The 20,187-nt window shown below is 38.0% G+C and overlaps 1 long non-coding RNA gene across 2 annotated transcripts; it reads right to left on the minus strand.

Annotated features, from left to right (window-relative positions):
• Window positions 1–659: 659 nt before the first annotated feature.
• On the minus strand, window positions 660–18,304 carry LOC139082328 (uncharacterized). 2 transcript variants are annotated; one of them, XR_011538227.1, is made up of 5 exons: window positions 18,172–18,304; window positions 15,550–15,789; window positions 11,416–11,541; window positions 4,318–4,389; window positions 660–1,729 (listed from the first exon to the last, which is right to left on the minus strand). It is a non-coding gene; the product is annotated as an uncharacterized lncRNA (long non-coding RNA). The 2 variants fall into 2 exon arrangements; XR_011538226.1 differs by lacking the exon at window positions 660–1,729 and having other exon boundaries at window positions 4,253–4,389.
• Between the last annotated feature and the right edge of the window lie 1,883 nt (window positions 18,305–20,187).

Below are 20,187 nucleotides of genomic sequence, written 5' to 3' on the forward strand. Positions count from 1 at the left end.
ATGTTCCTGGTAGCCTTTGGCTGGAGGGTATTGACAGATACCTTGGTATTTGGGTTAGGAGGAGGGCAAGGAGCAAGAGTCTGCTGCTTTTCTTCAAAGTTTTTGTCATACTATTTGATTCTTTAAAAACTATATACACAGTATTACTTTGATATAAACTAAATGCCCACCTTAAAAAAGAACTAAGGCCAAATATTGCATTTACTACCGATCCTTTGGCAATGATATTAAAGTTAACATAACATATTCACATCAGGTTGGTTATTTTAGAACAGCTAACACATACTATATTAACTTGATAAAGAGTAATTTATCATTTGAAAATGCTTGGAATTCAGTGGCTAGTGTCCAAGAATGAGCTTAAATTAAAAGCAGTCAAGTGGGCTGGACATGATCTTCAAACAGAGATGGAATAATTACCACCTGGTAATGGCCCAATATCAAATAATTCATCTGGAGCACAGAGCTCTAGAGACAGCAGAGGTCAACAAATGTTTGATGATTAAGATGATGATGAAATCTAATAAACAATCCACACATTCTTAAAAAAAAAAATCATCATACTATTCTCCTAAAAACATAATTTAAAAAATTCATTAATATCATCAAATACTTGGACAGGGTTCCTATTTCAATTGTCTCATAAAAGTCACAAATGCTTTTCTTTTTTTTGTTAAACAATTTTAAAAAATTAAGCTCCAAATAGATTCCACATAGGCAACTAACTCTGTTAATGATTTTCATATGAATTAAAACAATTGAAAACGTCATTTACAAAAATGCCAACAAGGGGCCGCCCCGTGGCCGAGTGGTTAAGTTCACATGCTCCGCTTTGGTGGCCCAGGGTTTCACTGGTTCAGATCCTGGGCGCGGACATGGCACTGCTCATTAGGCCATGCTGAGGCAGCATCCCACATGCCACAACTAGAAGGACCCACAAGTAAAATGTACAACTATGTACTGGGGGGATTTGGGGAGAAAAAGCAATTAAAAATAAAATGAAATTTTTAAAAAATGCCAACAAAAATAGTGATGGAGCACCATTTGAAACTCATCTTTCTTTTTTTTTTCATTTTTATGTGTTGATGAGAATTAGAAGTCAATGAGTTGACTCAGAGTAAATCACCAGATTTGAAAATCTGTAGCAGACGTATTTGCAGAGATAGACTCATTTTTTTGTGTTTAAGTAAATTCTTGAATCTTTACCATTCAATTACACTAATCATTGATTTCGAGATGTTTTCTCATACCTGGGAGTTGAGTATTGAAAGTTCTTATTGTCAAGTCCTATAGTCATTATATAAAGAAAATAGTTTGTTCAGAGTGTCAGTAACTGTATTATAATTGAAAGGTGATTAAGAGTATCCATTATCTGGTTAGCAAAAACCCCTTTTTTAACAGCATTAATGGCCTCTGAAATTAATGTGTTTGAATTACAGCTTTGTAACATTTCTCTGTTGAGTCATTGTGTTTGTAAAGATTATGACTCGTTACACAGTCATGGGCCTATGACATGAACCCAGTGAAATAAATTTTCATGTGAATTGAATACTAGACAGTTTTCTTCTCTGCTGAAAGTTTCAAAGGCAGATTTTCAAATGAGAGCGTACCAGACGCACTGCTACAGTGTGCTTTATGGTATCCCCGCTTTATGGTATCCCCTGCGCTTCCTTACCTTCCTCACCCCTTGACTCCTACCAGGGCAAGATTAGAGATTTGAGATATAGTTCTGGTAAAGAGAAAGAAAAAAAAACATTTAAGAGGAAATAACTGAAAGAAGAAAGTGAATTTTTTAAAAAGGAGATAAAGAAAGAGTGTAATAAGTTTTGATGCTATGTATTCCTCAAAGTTCACCTCCTTTCCCCTGGACAGTCATAACAAAATCCAGTGGAACATAACTGTGCGGTTCTAGATCTCACCTCCACAGAATAGCCCTTCTACCCATACTCTACGGCATCTCTTAGAGACTTATTCCCGGATGTGTCATACAAGGACTCTTCTCTTTGAAAGTTGAATTGTCATCAGAAGTCTTATTCCTCACCTTGCAAGAATAAATTTGCAAAAAACAAATTCTTCCGCATGAACTACACCCTCGACATCATGAAAACTCTTTTTTGAAGTGGGGAAAGGATGCTGAAGGATTCCCAATTTGCTGCTTTTCAGAAATAATTGAACTTACAACTCAAGTTGGCTGAGACCACCACACGACCCACCCCTCCCCGCCAGTGCCCATCATTACTAGGGGAATGACATTGTACACACTGAATCCTCAAGTGTCTTTGTTGCTGAGAAATGAAATTCATTATAAATGGAAAGTATTAAGGTCCTTGGAACCACAAGTTTCTCCCTTCTTAGACCATTGTTATCTTGACACACTTGATCTTACATTATCAACTGCTGTCTTAAATTATTTACATCCACTACCATGCTAACCATTTGCAGTATCATTAAAAAAAAATTATCAATCTTTGTTTTTTGCTTCTCTTCCCCTCCTCACTGCTTTCATCACCAGGATCAAGGCACCCTAGGATCTTGGTGAACAGAAATGGGTGGGAGGAACAGCCAGCATAGCTGGTCCTAGGCAGCTTTTTTATTATGAAATGATCACTGGCGTCTCCTTTCTGGCCCTGTTTCCGGCCTGCTTCTCCCTTTCAGCACATCTTCCGTGTTGTTCTTCTGTTGTTGCCTTGAATCACCTGCCAAAAATCACTTGGATAAACCCCTTTGCACCAGAGTCTTGGCAGGTCTGTGAGTTTCCTAACCAGCATTACTTGAATTTTGTAAGAATGAATCTGTAATGGTAAAATGGAAGCTTCTATGGGCTACCTTTCCAGGTACCTCTAAGCCTATGTGTTATGTCTGCACAGTGAAGTGATATCATGGGGAACATTTTTCCCCCTGTTATTTTGAGCACTGTCAGAAATGCATGACTTTTTACTGGTTCATTTCTTAATTCAGAATTGGCTATAAAATTTTAAGGGAACTTTATTTGATTTAAAAATTTTATTTTTAACTCCTTGTGATAAAAACAAGAACAAGAATAAACTTCTATTTTCACAAAGGACTCAATCATTGTGAGGACACAGACGATCCAAGATTCTGCCATGTTTTAAAGATGCTGTTACAGCTACTAGTAGACCCAGATACCAGCTCCAATGTAATCCCAGGTTCCCAGATTGAATTAAATCTGCTTTGGGTTATTGAGGTCACATACTGCATAAATGCCCTCTCCGTGTCATTTCTCTGTATATAGTGAGTGTGCTTCAGTGATCTTTATAATATACATTTATTTTTGGAGCTCATTAAACAGGTTAGCAAATTTAAAATAGGTCTAGCCAGTAGACAGAAACTAAAGCTGAAGTTAGAAATACTCTCTGTGGTATTATCTAACATAAGATGAGGGTCGTTTTCAACTTTTGGCTGCTACCTCCAAAGAAACTAAGAGAGCTATTTGAAAATCAAGTCTTAAAATCGCATCTTTACTATATACACATAATTATTGCTTAAAAATATTACTTTTGTTTAAAAAGCAAAAATCCATACAGAAAGTGAATGCAATAAGCTGTTTTGTCCAGGTAGAGGTGGGAGTAAGAGAATTCTAGTTTAAACAGTGCAGTCCAGTTTGTCTTCCCCACCGCTTCTCTTATACTCTCTTTTGCTACGAACACATGGTTGCAATACCTCCTTAATCTCAAACTGGTTTGTATTTTCCTAAAGGCTAAGATCCTTCCTGGGAAATAAACTAGGTGCTTAGGGATTAATGATTTAATTGCATTTCAGTAAAGGTGCCATATGAATTCATTTGATTACACAGGACAGTACAGTAAATCAACTCCTCTGTATGGGAAGTGGTTTCCCTGTACTTTGAAGGAGTTAATCCTTAATTGTCTCATTTACCTCCTAAGAGGGATGGATGGTACTAGGAGAAATATGCCAGTACGTTCAATACTAGAAGATTTCTCTTATTTCAAATGTACAAGAGAAATAACGTATTCATCCATGGGAAGAACTGACTCCTTTGGGCACTTTTAAAAACGACACTTCATTCATTAAAGCTTTAAAATTTTACTGATAGCTTAGAATAGTAAAAAGGAGCAGTTTACAAAGAATTGATAATTACCAATTCAATAACTGGAAGCGCAAAGAGCCTTCGGACTTTACTTTGTAGGATAAGCTATAAAATTTTAAATATACATTTTTAACATATTCAAAATATTCCCATTAAGAAATTCTAGATTTTTTAAAAGTACCAGACTCTCAAATATTTTGTTGTACTTCATTTGCTCTCATTTCAGCAACAAGCTCTAAACTTCATACCTGGAAAACAATCTCAACATTCTTAAGAACTCAGCGAGTGGAACACTTCAAAGTTAGATAGCAGGAACCATGCTGGGAATTAAAAAAAAAAAAACAAGAAAATTATCTTTCGTATGGTTTTTGAGAGGAAGAGGTGACCCATGCGAGGGCTATTTATGAGTATATAGGGATGTTTTGAGGATTTTTACAGGAGTTGAAATCTTTATCCTTGTCCAAAGGAAAAAATAGCAGTGTGTTTGCATGACCTTGAAGACTGATATTTTGAGCCATTACTTAATCCAGCAGCTGTGGCAAAGGCCTTTTGTTTGATACAAAACAAACAAAGAAGCAGAATATAATAAGGCAAGTGAATTCTTGAGAAAATTGGCTGTGTGGACACAGCTTCAACTTCCATACAATGTTAACTGTTTAAATGTGATAGTGGTGCTATCCTTCCTGGAGTTTACTGCAGATTTAGGCCAATAATAAATATTGCAATCCATCTGGGGACAAAGATCACCCACGAGCCATGAGTAGCACAAACAGCAAAACAAGATCATCAAGGATAATCCACTCGAGAGAAGCCAGGGGTTTATCAACAAATCTCTGCTGAATAAACGTGAGGACAACTGACCTGTACATCTACATATTACAGAGCAAGGAGCCCTGAAGTGAGATGTTTACCCACCAGTCCACATATATTGTGGGTTCGTTATGTGCTAAGCACTGTCCTAATCCTGTCGGTGGTTTAAAAGAAATAATTCTTGTCCTTGTGGATCTTAAAAATCTAGTAGGAGTGACTAAACAAGGCATTGATAAGGATCAAAGGAAACTGTAAATTTACATCAAAAGAGAAAATTAGCCATATATTAAATAGAGTTTTAAAAGAACAAATGCTATAGATTAAACAAGCAAAGCAAAGGGAAGAAACAACAAATAGCATAAGAAGACAAGTGGAGTGGTGGATGTTAAATATTAATAACTTTAGACACCCTCAAATGCAACTTCAAACCTGTGGCAAACTCCCCAACTTGTAGAAAGAACAGCCGAGCCACAGATGAACCCAGAGTGCAGCAGTCAGGAGAAAGCCACAGCGAAACCATCCCCAGGGATACAGCCGCAGCAACGAGGCTGTTATTTCACTCGTCATCGAGCTATACCAAGCACATCCTGTTTCCGTGGGGACAAGAACTGTGAAGCAGCCAACATCTTAAGCTCAAAAAAAAAAAACTCTGCTAGCTTATATACCAATTTATTTTTAACAATGACATTTTTCTGCTCAATCCTGCAAACTCTCAGACTGTTATATCATTGAATTCGATGGGCCCAGAAAAAACCTGGTGGATGTGAGTTTGAATGAAAATGTAAGCATTGTTTTGTTTTGTTTTGTTTTGTTTTTTCTGACCTACAATGTGTAAGGCACTGAAAGAAACAGTTGTGCTTACATTTGCTTCTTCTCTAGGGGATCGCTGGATTTCTAACACTACTCTACGTTAATTGCCAATATGACTGTTCTTCCTTATGTTTATTCTCAAATGGTTTTCTGGGATATAGAAATAGTAAACCAAGGGACGTATACCATGTCCAGTAACTGCTTCTAGCCCCTTTCAGCTGAATTTTGAGATTCAAAGCACTTGGCTCTCTCAGAAGACTTCAGTAAAGTGCTGTTTTTGTGCTGTGGCTGATTGCATCTGCTACATAAAATACAGTTTCCTTTGAGGTTTTTAACACTACATCCTTTGGAGAGCCTCAATACCAAGATAAAATAGAGCTTATAGCACTTTGTAAGTTCAGACTCAAGGGAATTCCCACAAGTAAAAAGTTCGTTTTCAATATTTTAGAAATAGCCAACAGCAACCACCTCAAACAACTGTACACCACGCCAAAAATATAATATCAGTGGTATCTATATACACCTACATATTTACACATTCTAAAATGTGTTCCATGTGCTGTAGAGAAATAAAATCCATCCATTTTGGTGAGGACTAATAACTTCAATTTTAAACCCTAAATTGAGCAGATAACATACAATTATGTTCATTCATTACAAATGTTTGCTAAGTATCTACTGTGTGCCAGCAGCTTAGCAGTTCTGATGCTATGTAATCTGCCTTTATTATATACTTTTGTTTGGAGTTTATCTTAGTGTGACAGGGAAAAGAGCAGTTCCCAACCTGTTGCGGCATGTAAAGTTTATCTGACATTTCACAACTAAGTTAACACCAAATTCTTTCAGGTCTGATTGTTTTGTTTATCTTGACTGCTAGAATAAAATAATTGGTGAGCTATGCTTGAAACAAAAATCGCTCTATTTCCAAATATTTACTAAGACTATTCTCCACCGTTGTCAAGCACAGTATCTGTTTTACACGATACATATCAAAAAAGTGTGTTTTCAAACTGATTATATTTCACAAAAGTACTATAATCACTAAGAAATTGTAGATGTTTTTAGTATCAGTTTTCCCCATAAAGAATTAGTTCTTTTGACTGGTTAAGGATCCATTTTCATGATGTCAGATCACTGGATGGAATTTTGAGTTCTTGGAACTTCAAAAGCCTCATTATGTGATTTATGTGATATAATATTCAAATCTAATTTGAAAAGAAATGCTTCCTTAGAGTCCATTTCCTGAGCGGGTCTTTGTAAATAGATGCGAGTTTGGAAACTTCCTCTCGCCCATGCCACCTCTTTTTGTCGTTCCTGAATGAGTTCTCTTACGATAATTAGAGGTGAATTAAATATTGAAATCAAGTTAGCTTAAACTTATAAGGAAATGTACACTTCCAGGACTGGCAATGATCCCTTAGGCCCCTCTCTTCCCACCTCCTCATTTTATGAATGAGGACACTGAGGGAAGAGCCAGCTGGGGCGGATGAGTTTTACTCCAGAGCTGCATTCGCTGCCTATTAGTTCCCTGTCCCACTTCTGGTACCTGACTCAGGAGAAAGGGAAAGATTCATTCTTTTAAATAGAAAAGCTATAAGATGTAAACTTCACACACTCACTTGAATTGGAATTAGAACTGTTAAATTATTCACAACTGTTAAGTAGTATTTCTTTCCAAAACTTGGTCAGTAATTTGTAATCGCAGTTTGTTTGGAGTAAACATTGGTATACATAATTTAAGAATCTTAATTTAAAATAGCCTACTTATTCCCCTCCCCTTTGAGAAAATCCAAATATTTTAGGGTACTTATACTCATATACAATATGATCATTACAAATAAAACCAGGAAGATAAGAAATCATACAGCGAAAAAGAGAAAAAAATTACTAGAAAAGAGAGAAGATTGTTCTTAAGCATTGAACTTAAACTTGAGCTTCCTGGCCAGCAGGGCAACGGCAGGATGAAATCTTTTGTTACCATTTTTAGATGAAAGACAGAATAAAACATTCTGGTACTGAATCCTATATGATTTTGACATACAGATCTTTATGTAAAGAACACTAAAATAATGAAGGTCTCCAAAAGAGAATTCGAAAAAGAATCAAAATTTCTTCATGGTTCTTCGATTGAATCCAGTGAAAGCATTTGAACATTAACTTGTATTCCTGGAAAAGAATTTTCTTTAGGACAACAGAGTATTCGCTTAGATAGCGTATTGCTAATAATCTCAACTGAAACAGGAATAGAGGTTAAAGCAATTGAAGAAACGGGGATTAGCTTATCCCTGAACTTAACATTGAACGTTAAACAAGGAGGCCATTAATTAGACTGATGTGGCTGTAATAATGCCATGGTGGCCTTGGTAAGCAAACCAAAATCTAGGGCTATAAATGCCTCAGGGTCACAAAATCAAAACACTAAGGATGACCAATCACAAGCAGCCAGCTAGGCTTTAAGCTGTAGCCAATCAAGTAATTTCCTTTCTTTGCTTCTGCACTTTCTCCATATGTGTCTTTCCCCTGGCTCCTGTAGGGGGAGCGCTCCTAACCACTTTGGGTTAGGTGCTGCCCAGTTTTAATTGATTTTTGCTCAAATAAACTCTTAAAATTTTTAATATACCTCAGTTTATCTTTTAACATCTCTTACAGTCTTATTCAAATATTATATTAACTATGGTTTGGGCTAGAATAGATGCCAGTTTATTTACTGATGTATTATAAACTGCAGGGTGAACTGTATCTACACTTACTTGGATTTCCTGGGATGTGGAAAAAGCTGATACTCTTCTCAGGATACTCTCCCAAGGATAGCTTCATTCCAGCCAAAGGCCCAATGAAAGTGGATAAGAAAGTAGGGAGACATGGAGTGGGAGTGGCTTCCATGGGTTTTCATCAGAGTGGTCTCAGGATAACAGGATTTTCCTTCTTTCCTTCTTCCTTCCTGAAGGAAGGAATCTAGATGGGCCTTGACGTTCTAAGAAAATCTCAGCACGGCCATCTGGGAGGTCTTCAGCCAAAGTGACACTAGAGGAATCCCTGATCTCCCAGGAACAGACCTGCCTTAGTATCCCTGCCACACCCAGTCATTGGCTCAAGCCCACTGGGAAGGCATGGCCCTAGCACAAATAAGGTAGTGGGTTCCGGAGCTTAGCAGCTGGGGCCATTAGTTACACTTTCAGCAGTCAGAGATCTAAGAAACATATTCTCATGGCCACCACAGCAATGTACATATAATGGTCTTAATTTACCTTGAGTAGTGTTAATCATACTACTTTCCAATTTTCTTTATCTATTTAATATATAATAATAGAAATCACTGTTTGAGTGTGCACCATGTGGCAGACACTGTTAAAATCTTTAAATGCATTATGTCATTTCACACTCACAAACACCCTGCTATTATTCCCATTTTACAGAGGATTACTTAATAAGTTTCTTGCTCAGACAAGCTATGATGGACTATTATGTCATCTTGGTTAAACCTAAAGCTATATTTTCCAGAGTCCACTCACCTTATGGTCCCCCTACCTATAGAGTTAGCCAAAAGAACTTGCAAGAGGTTTGAAAATTAGTGCTGCAGCAGACATTACTCTCTGAAAGTTGTTTTGCAGCCAGATGAGGTGACGGACAGATGAAGTGGTCATCAGTGACATCGAGCGTGTCTTGGTTCTCCTCTGCTCTGCTGGTACATCTTCTTCTGGTCTGCTGGCCCTGATGATCAATAGTGGCCTCATGCAGACCCCCAGACGCTTGGCTATGGCCTCCTGGAGTTGGTCTCCATAGAAAGAACAACTCTCCATAAAGCTTTCCATGGGATCTTCTTTTATGGTTCTAATTGAGCAATTGGGTGTACTTGCCTTCTCAGACTGGCTGCTTGCTAACTTCTCTGATCTTCTAGACTCTCCCTTCCAGATCTTCACTTTCCTAGCTCTTCCCACAATTGCAAAGTCTAATTCCTATAATAGAGCCCTTTTCCCAGAACACATAGGGATTCTCCTCCCCTGCCTGAATTCTGACTGATAGAGTAACAGTGCAATAAGCATCTGTTGAATGAATGGGCAGTGTATTGCCTAGCCTAGGGATTGAGATCTATGAGGTGGGCCTTCAGATTCTGATATCTCATGCTTTGGATTAAAGCAAGCACAATCCATTTGTTTCAAATGCCAAATATGCAAGAAGAAAACTGACCAGAAGTCATCAAGATTAAAGTACCTTACTTGTTTTCCCATACAAGAGTTCATCCTACCGTTTCACAATATGTGATGTGTGGGGTCAAAATTTTGCCAAAAAAAATTAAATAAATATAAATACCTACAAATGTACCTGGTTGAAACCCCAGATTTTTGTATCCTAGAAAGTAAAGGAATGCATTTAAGTCAAGGAAATTTTAAGAGCAGGTATGATCAGTCAAGCTCAAGCTCAAGTCAAGGGTATGTCTTAAATGTCCTCAAGAAACATCCTATCAGCTACTATGGCACATCTGCAATTTTCTTCTGCTTCCCAGTTCCTTGGGATTTCTGCTACCAAGGCCTTGAAAGCTGTGAAACTTAGGTCCTGCTGATGGGCATCAAAGATGAGATTGCCCTTAAAGGCCCAAATATGGACCTACTACTCAATTTGCTGCTCAATCTGCTGCGCCTGCTCCTTGCTTCAGAAATATCCATCATAGTATAACCTCCACTCTCCAGGGCTGCTTTCTTTGACATACTGTACATATTATTTTTGTGTTGGACTCTCAGTATCTCATAAACATGTAAGAAACAGCTTTCACTTTTGCAGTCTGTTCTTTTATAGGTCCTACCCTATGGTAGAGGTCTGAGTCATAGGGCTGAGCTGAAGGGCAATCTGTGTCACTGATAGAGTGAAGTACTCAGAGTTACCCACATTCCCACAGAGGGGAAGAGGTCCCACACCCACGCCTGCCCTACTTCAACCATGTTATCATCAATTTTATCTGTTTTATTTTCATTTCCTCTGAAGATTTCTTTAGAACAAAGGAGTCTTCTGCTACAAAAAGATTTTCAAAACTACTAGCATAGAACCTTCAGATGTGCCCAAACTTATCTAAATCCAAAGATAAAAATACCTAAGTTTCAAGCTAAGACCACTACTGCAAACATAAAAAAATATTTACATGGCCCATGATTCTTAGGATTCAATATAAAAATTTCCCCCAAGTTTTATAACATTTAAAAAGAATAAATTTCCCTCTTATCTGTTAAAGAATATTGCTGTGTGTACATGACCTCCCAGGAAACTCAAGGTCTACATTCCTTGAAATTGTATTTGTGGGTCCAAAGAACTTATTAGAGAACATGTGGTAGCTACACTTAGTGCTTTGGAGGCTCCAGAGTACAAGAACTCCCATCAATTAAAAAGATCATAAATCAGAATGCCTGGATTTCACTAGATAAAGAAGAGAAAATTAAGAAATGTTTTGAGCTTCAAAGATTTCTAATAAGACATTGCACTTTGCATTAACATGCGTTAGTTTCAAGGAGTAAATGAAAATTGCATATGAAAGGGATTTGAAAGCTACAAAGTACTAACAAAAGTGAGGTGCAGGTAGTTGAAGTGCTTTTCTCAAGAAAAGTGAATACCTGGGAAAATATTTGAAAAGGTAAAAAAGAAAAGAAAGGGAAATGAAGATATAGAAATTTAAAAGAAATCAGAACTCTTTATCAGTGCAAGCCATATAAAAACAGAATTTTTTAAAATTGACTTACTTCTGGGGCTGGCCCAGTGGCTGAGTGGTTAAGTTCACGTGCTGGGCTTCAGCGGCCCAGGGTTCACAGATTCAGATCCCAAGCACAGACCTAGCACTGCTCATCAAGCCATACTGTGGCGGCATCCTACATAAAATAGAGCAAGATTGGCAACAGATGTTAGCTCAGGGCCAATCCTCCTCAGACACACACACACACAAATATATATATATATATATATATATATATATATATATATATATAGACTTACTTCTGTCAAAGTGATAAATTCACTGCCTATTAGTGTTTTTCAGATAAAGAAAGCAAAATATTATTCTTCAAACATTGAGCCATTTACTTATGATATTTGTAATAATTTCTGTGTAGTTCCATAGATTTTTCACATATTTTTTTCCCAAAGGAAAATGGTTCTTAATAGACATTTCTATAGAAATTTTTTTTTTTTGTCTGAGGAAGATTCACAGCCACAGCATGGCTGCTGATGAGTGGTGTAGGATCACACCCGGGAACCGAACCTGGGCTGCCGAAGTGGAGCATGCTGAACTCAACTACCAGGCCACAGGGCTGGCCACCACAGAGTTGTTTGATGTGTTCTATCCTCATGGATTTCAAAATGGATTGCTCTAATGTAGATTTTTCTCTAATATGTTGTCCAACTTAATCTCATAGTTAGCTTGATGGTTTTCACATGTGTATTTAGTTAGGATAAATATTCTTTATTGCCTATGATGTGACTTTTAATTGGTAACACCTGACTCACATTTAGTTTTCTTATTTGTGATCCATTTAATCCAGTAGGAATAAATGAGACTGCTAATAGCTTTAGTGACTACTCCTTGACCCTTGTAAATATGTATCATTCATGGACTCATTTGCATTAACTCAACGTTTATCGTTTATACTTTGACACAATCTGTACCGTAATGGCACCACAAAGACATGGTGAGTATTTCTGATCTCTGGGTTGATCAGACAATAATTTCCAACGACTTTATAATACTTTATAATATATATATATACACCACATCTTCTTTATCCAATCATCAGCTGATGGGCCTTGGGTTGCTTCTACATGTTGGCTTTTGTGAATACTGCTGCAATTAACATAGGGGTGCACAAGTGTCTTTTAATTGCTGATTTCCAGTTCTTCAGATAAATACCCAGTAGTATAGCTGGGTCACATGGTATTTCAATTTTTAATTTTTTGAGAAATCTCTATACTGTTTTCCATGGTGGCTTCACCAGTTTGTATTCCCACCAGCAGCATATGAGGGTTCGCTTTTCTCCACATCCTCTCCAACATTTGTTATTTTTTTGTCATGGTAATTATAGCCATTCTAACAGGCGTAAGGTGCTATCTCATTGTTGTTTTGATTTGCATTTCCCTGATGATTAGTGATGTTGAACATCTTTTCCTGTGCCTATTGGCCATTCGTATATCTTCTTTGGAAAAATGTCTGTTCATATCCTCTGCCCATTTTTTGATTGGGTTGTTTGTTCTTTTGTTGTTGAGTTGCATGAAGAACCCTGGGATTTTAACCAAGCACATGAACACCCAGAATAAAGATTTCATTTCTCAGCCTTCCTTGAAGCTAGATATAGCCATTCAATTAAATTCTAGTCCATAGGGTATGGGTAAAAGTAATAGGCAACTTCTAGATCTGGCCTCTAAAAGAGTACACTGCGCTGTCTTCTTCCTTTCTTACCAGCTGGAATGTGGATGTGATGGTGAGATCTGGAGCAGCCGTATTTGGCCATGAGCTATAGACTACATGTTAATAAAGATGGAAAGTGCTTTATCCAGTTCTGAACTACTCTTACATGAACTAAGAGAGGAGTAACCTATTTTATTTAGGTGACTGTTATTTTGACTTTTGTTACATCCAAACAAGTACCCTAACTCATAAAACCCAAATACATAAAAATTCCATACTAGGCTATTGAATAGAGTGGTAACTCTGGCTCAACTACTTATTATCAATATGAATTTGAACAAATTACTTAAAGTCTCATATCTTCAGTTTCCTTTCCCTTCTATAAAATGTGTGTTGCTGTGAGGATTAACAGTTAATTCGTGTAAGTACTCACCTCTGTGCTTGACACAAAGTAGGCCTTCAAAAATATTAGCTAGGGGGCCAGCCTGGTGGCATAGTGGTTAAGGTCATGCACTCTGTTTCAGCAGCCCAGGGTTCACGGGTTCAGATGCCTGACACAGACCTATACATTGCTCGTCAAGCCATGCTATGTTGGCATCCCACACACAAAATAGAGGAAGATCCACTGACAAATTTTCTAGGTTAAATTTTTCTATGGTATAGAACTTTGTAATCTTTATTACTTTCTGGCTTTTAGTTGGATTGGATTCTAGAATTGACTTTTAAGTAAAAACCTTAACTTTATCCATAGGGACATCTTGTTTCATTTACATGAAAAGGTAGATGGACCTTCTATTGAGGCCCATTCCTGGAGGCTCTCTAATTTTCACTCAAGTTTGTCAACCTATTTCCACCTTGAAGTCTATGGACCTTGAACAGACATCTAGAATATATCCATGCTGGTAACATTTTAAAGATCATTTCCTTTAAACCATGCTACCAAAACATTCTCAATAGCTTTACTACAAGAAGTAATAATCACTAATCTTGAGCATGACTTCTTTGAGCATAGGATATAGAGTTCCCTAATTACACTGGATCAGTTTTTCTGAAAGTGTCATTCAGTAAACTAAAGGTGTTGCACAAAAGATGGTTTCCTGATCAAACAAATCTATGAAATCCTAAGTCGAACAGTGTTAAACAGGTTTCTTGTTTTCAGGACTCCTGTGAAAGCTTTAATATAATAATATATGTCATAAATCTTTAGGTGAGAGTACTGATTGAAATATTTTCCAAACTTACCTGATCAAGTAGCTCTTGTTTTTGTAAAGCATTGTATAGAACTAACATGAAACCCTAGTTTGGAAATGCTAATTTTATGGTTGGCTTAAGCAGGGCCAGTGGGGAGCTGAATGGGTTTTCTGTTGGCACAACCATCCTGTCAGATTAAACCGTTAGTCAAGTGGTTTCTTGGATCTATACTTTGCTTCTTAAATCCCTTTAGACAGTATGCATTAACATAAGGAACATTCCTAGAGCCTATTCTCCGGACCAATTATGACTTTCTCTTTCTCCATTGAACCTTGCCACCAAGGTTCCTTAAGGCCTAATAGCCAAGAACCTTAATTTTTTCAAGGTTTCAATATGCTGTCTTGGCTATAAAGCAAATCCACTTGCTCTGAATTCACCATGATCCTAATGTGGCTTGTGGATGACCTGCTTGGTAATATTATTGACTGAACTCATTTTTTCTCAGGAGCTATTATGAGTAATAAGATTACTTTCAATGCTCAAAAATGCCACAAGTTACCTGTAAACTGGAATTCAAAATGCATGGCTGGACTCCTAGAAATCATAACCAAATAAACTATAAATTTCATTAACTGTCAGAAGAAGTTTGAATAACGACATTGTTGACTATATTATTGATACAATATGCAACAAGGCATGTGAGGGAGTGGATGGACTACTTGAATACTTGGAGTTGCTATTGTTTTGTATTGTTTAATAGGAAGATTACAGTCATGTAGAGGCCTGTACCCAAGACACACCTTGCTCAGTGAAAGATTTTTATCAATAACACAGAGATGAAAGCTGTCGTTAAAGTATTATCTGGGCAAACTTTTGGCTACGGATGCAAGAATCCATTTTAATAGCCCGGCTCCACTCACTCCTTAAGCTAATAACACTCTGGTCCCAAGGGAAGGTGATGTAGGAACTACAGTGAGCTAGGCCTACGCATCTGACAGTGGTACTAAGCTTGAGTTCCAGCTCTACCATTTACAAGGTGTGTGAACTTTGGCAAGTTATTTAAACTCGTAAACCTCTAAGTACTCTCATCTATAAAATTAGGCTAATAATAGAATCTAATTGATAGAGTTAGTGTGAGGATTAAGAGAGATAGTTTATGTGCTGAGCTTGCATATGGGTGGTTAATAAATATGACCCTAGTATCAATAAATATGAGTAGTAGTTGATAAATACGACCGCCCACACATGCACGCATGCATGCACTCCTGCAAAAATGAAAGACCTCTACCTTGTTGATGTAGTGGCATGTTCTTTTTATAATTTGTGGCTACCCAATGATGTACTTGGCCACAGGCTCTTGCTTATTATTCTTAGTCACGCTAGATGTAGTATGTAAAGCAGTTTGGAGTCTTAGCCTTGAAGATGGTAGGACAGCAGTTCACACATCTGAAGTAAATGCTGGCTGTGTATCTTGGATCTTGCTGAAGGTTGTGGAGAGTATGGGTGAAGTTTGAGGTAAGAACTCAGTCTGTTGAAAGAAGGAAACAATGTATTAAAAAGGGGCTGAGGAGGGGTGTCAAAAGCTGCCGGCTGAGAGGAAGTATTTCCAACATTTCAGGAGCAGCAGGTAGAGCCCAGACTCCAGCAGTGGTTGGTGGAGAGGGGCTGCAGAGTGGAGAGGGGACAGAGTCCGGAGAACTAGGAGAGAAAGACTCAGAAAATTACCGCTGCGCCCACCACTTAAGACACTGCCCTTCCTCTCATTCCCCTTTTCACATTGACTTGACCCTTGAAGGGTCTGATGCAGCAGCTAGTAAATGAGAGAAGAGGGAAGCAAGGGAGAGAAAAAAGTCTAGCCCTCTGAGCCTCCCCACCACCCCAAGGAAGGCCTCCAGACCTGAAGCAGGCTTGTGGGAAAGGGGGTGGTAATTGAGGACAGTGCATTTTATATTAAATGAACAGTACTGGAATTAGTCTGTTATGCTAGCTCAGATTGGACATTTTTTATTACATAAATTAAATTGTTCTTCTCATTAACACAGATCAGAAAATTTAGGGGAATTGCCCTATCTTTCATTCAGGAGCAGGAGTAAGTCTAAAAACACAGTTTGGAAGGGACAATGAAAGAAAGACCAGAGTTCTTTATGTTTAATAATTCTCTATTGAATTCAGCTGATTTAATACAATATTTACACATCTGATGATTGTATAAATGTTTTGCTTTTTATTTGAAAATGCACTCTGCACTTGATGAAGATAATCTAATGAATTAAATTGGTGTCCTTTTCTTTTTATTATTGCTTTAGCAAAAATTGTCCCCACCCAGGGCATGAAGACAAGGGACTGATTCCAGTGCTATTTTACTTTCTTGCTTTTCTGGAGATGAATGAAAAACAAAAATAACTTCCTTTTTCAGTGTCCTAGTAACTGTAACGAAAAAGCCAAGCATTCACGGCTGAATGAACGCATGAGCAGTAGTTCCTTTACAAGAGAAAGAAAATTCAGTCAGGCATGACTGCCACGGTCTCCTTACTATGCTTACAGAATGTCCTGGGCAGACACCATGTATTCTGATTGCTAAACCAGACTGAAGCTGAAGCAGTGCGGGTATGAGAGTTTCCACAGGAAAAAGTACAAAACCATTACACAGGATGCCACAGAAGCCATGTGGAGTGAAGGAAATGCAAGCTCGAGAGTCAGGTCTTTGAAGGTCTGAGCACCTGCTGTTCAGCATAACCGAGACGGTATGTCATATTTCACACATAGAAACTGATCAAATGGCAGATGGATATCTTTTCTAAAGAAACTGACAACACAACCTTTTCAGACAGAGAAACAGGATATATGGATCTTTGTTTTCTAAACTAAGAACAGCAGACACGGATGGCATAGAAGTTACCAGTAACCAATGTACAAACTGTACATGAAGTCAATGATGAATGAACTTTAAAATCATGTGTCCATTTCTGGCACTCTTAGATATGAAGAGAATAATTTAGCATCTTCGCTTTCAAGTCTACCAAAACTTTTCATGAAGTGCTAGGACATTCTTATCCTCTGTTCCCCTTCCTTCAATCTATTTTTAATTACCTTGTTTGGGAGAAATTATTGAATTTGTTTATGTAACACAAAAGAGGAACCTCACAATTAAAAAATTAAATCTTCCCTAACATTATAATACTATTGTAGAGACTGGAAGGATGAATTGCCTTGATTGTCCATTTTATTTCCCTAAACACAGAGAGGTATGGAATTACAAATACCAAATAATTTTTATCAATCCCTAAAAAAGCTGGTGGGTTAGTCATATCTATTATTTGAAAGTCATAATCTACAAATGCACATATGCCCTGAAATTTCTATAGATTAGACTATGTACTTCTTTTTGATAGGTAGAATAGAAGAGTCATTAAAAGGATGGCCCCTGGAATCATACATATGTGCTACCAAATAATACATTTACAGTTTAACCTCTCTGCATCTCAGTTTATTCAGCTGATACAGGGGCATAATAATAATACCTTCCATCAAGAATTGTTTTGAAGACTAGATAAGATAGGGAAATAATTATGTTCTCCCCTGCTTCAATCCCTTCAATGACTTCCCATCCCCAAACCCAGACATGACCTATAAGGCTCCACATAATGTACCCGCCTGTCCTTCCAAATTCATCTTGTTCTACTTTATTCACTATCTGACTGAAAGACCTTCTTTCAGTTCCTCACAAGTTCCTGGTTTTTGCTGCCTCTGAGGTTTTACAAATGCTCTTCTTTGCCTGGAACATATCTCTGTCCTCCCACAAGCACACACAGCACACAGAGCTCACTCCCACCCAACCTTTACTTCTCAGTTTAAACATCACTTGTTTAAAGAGAACTCTTCTGATTTACCAGTCAAAACCCATTCTTACCCTTTATTATTCTCATGCATAGAATCTTGTTCATTCCTAATACCAGAAGCATTGGGGTACTGTAGGGGTGCTAGCTGGCATGCCCCCTTTAAAACCACATGTCCTTGAGGCTCCTTGTCAGGGCTATGTGCCAGCACTCATGGTGATAATAGTCCTGGGCTTGGCCAACACAGCTGCTTTCTCATGGGAGAGTTAGCACAGAGACCCTCATGGTCTGAGGGAACACGGAGGCCCTCTGGGGTGGGGGATGCCTCTGATCCTTTGAATGCAGGTCATACAGGACAGTCCCCCTTGGCAAGCATGCAGGCTTTGTTCTTCTGCCTACTTAAGCAAGCTTCTCTCAGGGAGCGATAGTGGATGCACATCACCTGTTCAGCCAGCCGCCACTGGACCTTCCCTGTAAGTAACTCCCCAGTAAAACCATATGTTTTGTTCACTGTCTCCAGGTTGTTGGTCTCTTGGCAACCTAGCCCACTTTGCTCACTCAGCTGGGCGTGTGGCGGAACAGGTACCTTGTTTGAAATGAATGAAAAGATAGACAGAAATCAGGCAGATGAGGAACCAAATGTTACTTTTATTACTTTTAAACAACACGTCAGGCTCTGGAAGTTATGGATAAATTCAAACCTCCCATAGGCCTTACAGCTTGGAAGAGCAAGACAGAATTCTGGCTCCCTGTGAGAAAGAGGAGATGAAGGAGCAAGGCTCCTAAGGCTAGTTCCTCCTTCCAAATACACAGAATAAATCACTTACTACACCTCACAGGGCAGAATGTGTGGACAGAGGGGCATGGGGGCAAAGAGAGGCCAGGAGGGTTAGCAACTCCTCTGCATGAAGGAAAGGTCGGGAGCAGGGGAAAAGCATTTCCTCCATTCTCAATTAAAATGTATTAATTTGAATCATATGCAGTGACCATTTTTGAGGTTAAATATAGGCAAATAGCAAATTCATATGGTTTAAACATAATCATACATATGTATGTCATATACACATGTAAATATACAAATGCTCTTTGAGAATTATTTAGACATAGATTTTTATCAAATATCATATGCTCTGTTTCCTTGCTTTTCTGCAGAAACCTAGTATAATCCTGTTAAGACATTTCAAATGACAATTAAATTCAACGTGTAGCATTGTCAATACAAGTAACTTAAATGAAGTGGTGACAACACAAACATCTGTGATCAAGTTTTTTTATTTAAAAAATTTTTTTTTGAGGAAGATTAGCCCTGAGTTAACTACTGCCAATCCTCCTCCTTTTGCTGAGGAAGACTGGCCCTGAGCTAACAGCCGTGCCCATCTTCCTCTACTTTTATATGTGGGACACCTACCACAGCATGGTTTTTGCCAAGTGGTGCCATGTCCACATCCCCGATCTGAACCAGTGAACCCCAGGCCACGGAGAAGCAGAACGTGCGAACTTAACCACTGCACCACCGGGCTGGCCCCTGTGATCAAGTTTATGGACATGTGGGCAATGACAACGATGCTTTGACTACTGCCTGGCCAACAACAATTCATTTTAAGATGAGTCCCCATTTCAGCAGTAGTAAAATGTAAAAATCTGTGTATTGGTATCAATGAAATCCTCTAATCTCTACTGCCTAAATGAGTTTCTGAAATATTAGTTTTACAGACAAACTTATGATCACTTTTTTCTTGGTATTATTTAACAGTTTCTGAAAACCTTATATTTTAAAATAAATTACTTCCACAATACCATCAACTTTTGGTCAATCATTGAATTGGAAATTTTACACCGGTCCTTCGTCTCCTTTAGACATCTACTAAGCCATTCTCTGGTGATGAGAAAGAGTTAAAAAAAACTTTCAAAGCAACTCTCAAAACTTGTAACAAAGTACCAAAAGGAGACAACTTAATGAATATAAGCATTTAAATTTAATAAAACAAACATTTATCTAAGGCCTTATGATAGGTACTTCAGGGAATTCAAATCAAAATAAAAGATTCCAAGTAGCCACAATGCAAGGCTGACTGACAAGAGCACTATGT

The sequence above is a fragment of the Equus przewalskii genome, chromosome 3 (genome assembly GCF_037783145.1).
Source record: "Equus przewalskii isolate Varuska chromosome 3, EquPr2, whole genome shotgun sequence".
Taxonomy (NCBI): Eukaryota; Metazoa; Chordata; class Mammalia; order Perissodactyla; family Equidae; genus Equus; species Equus przewalskii.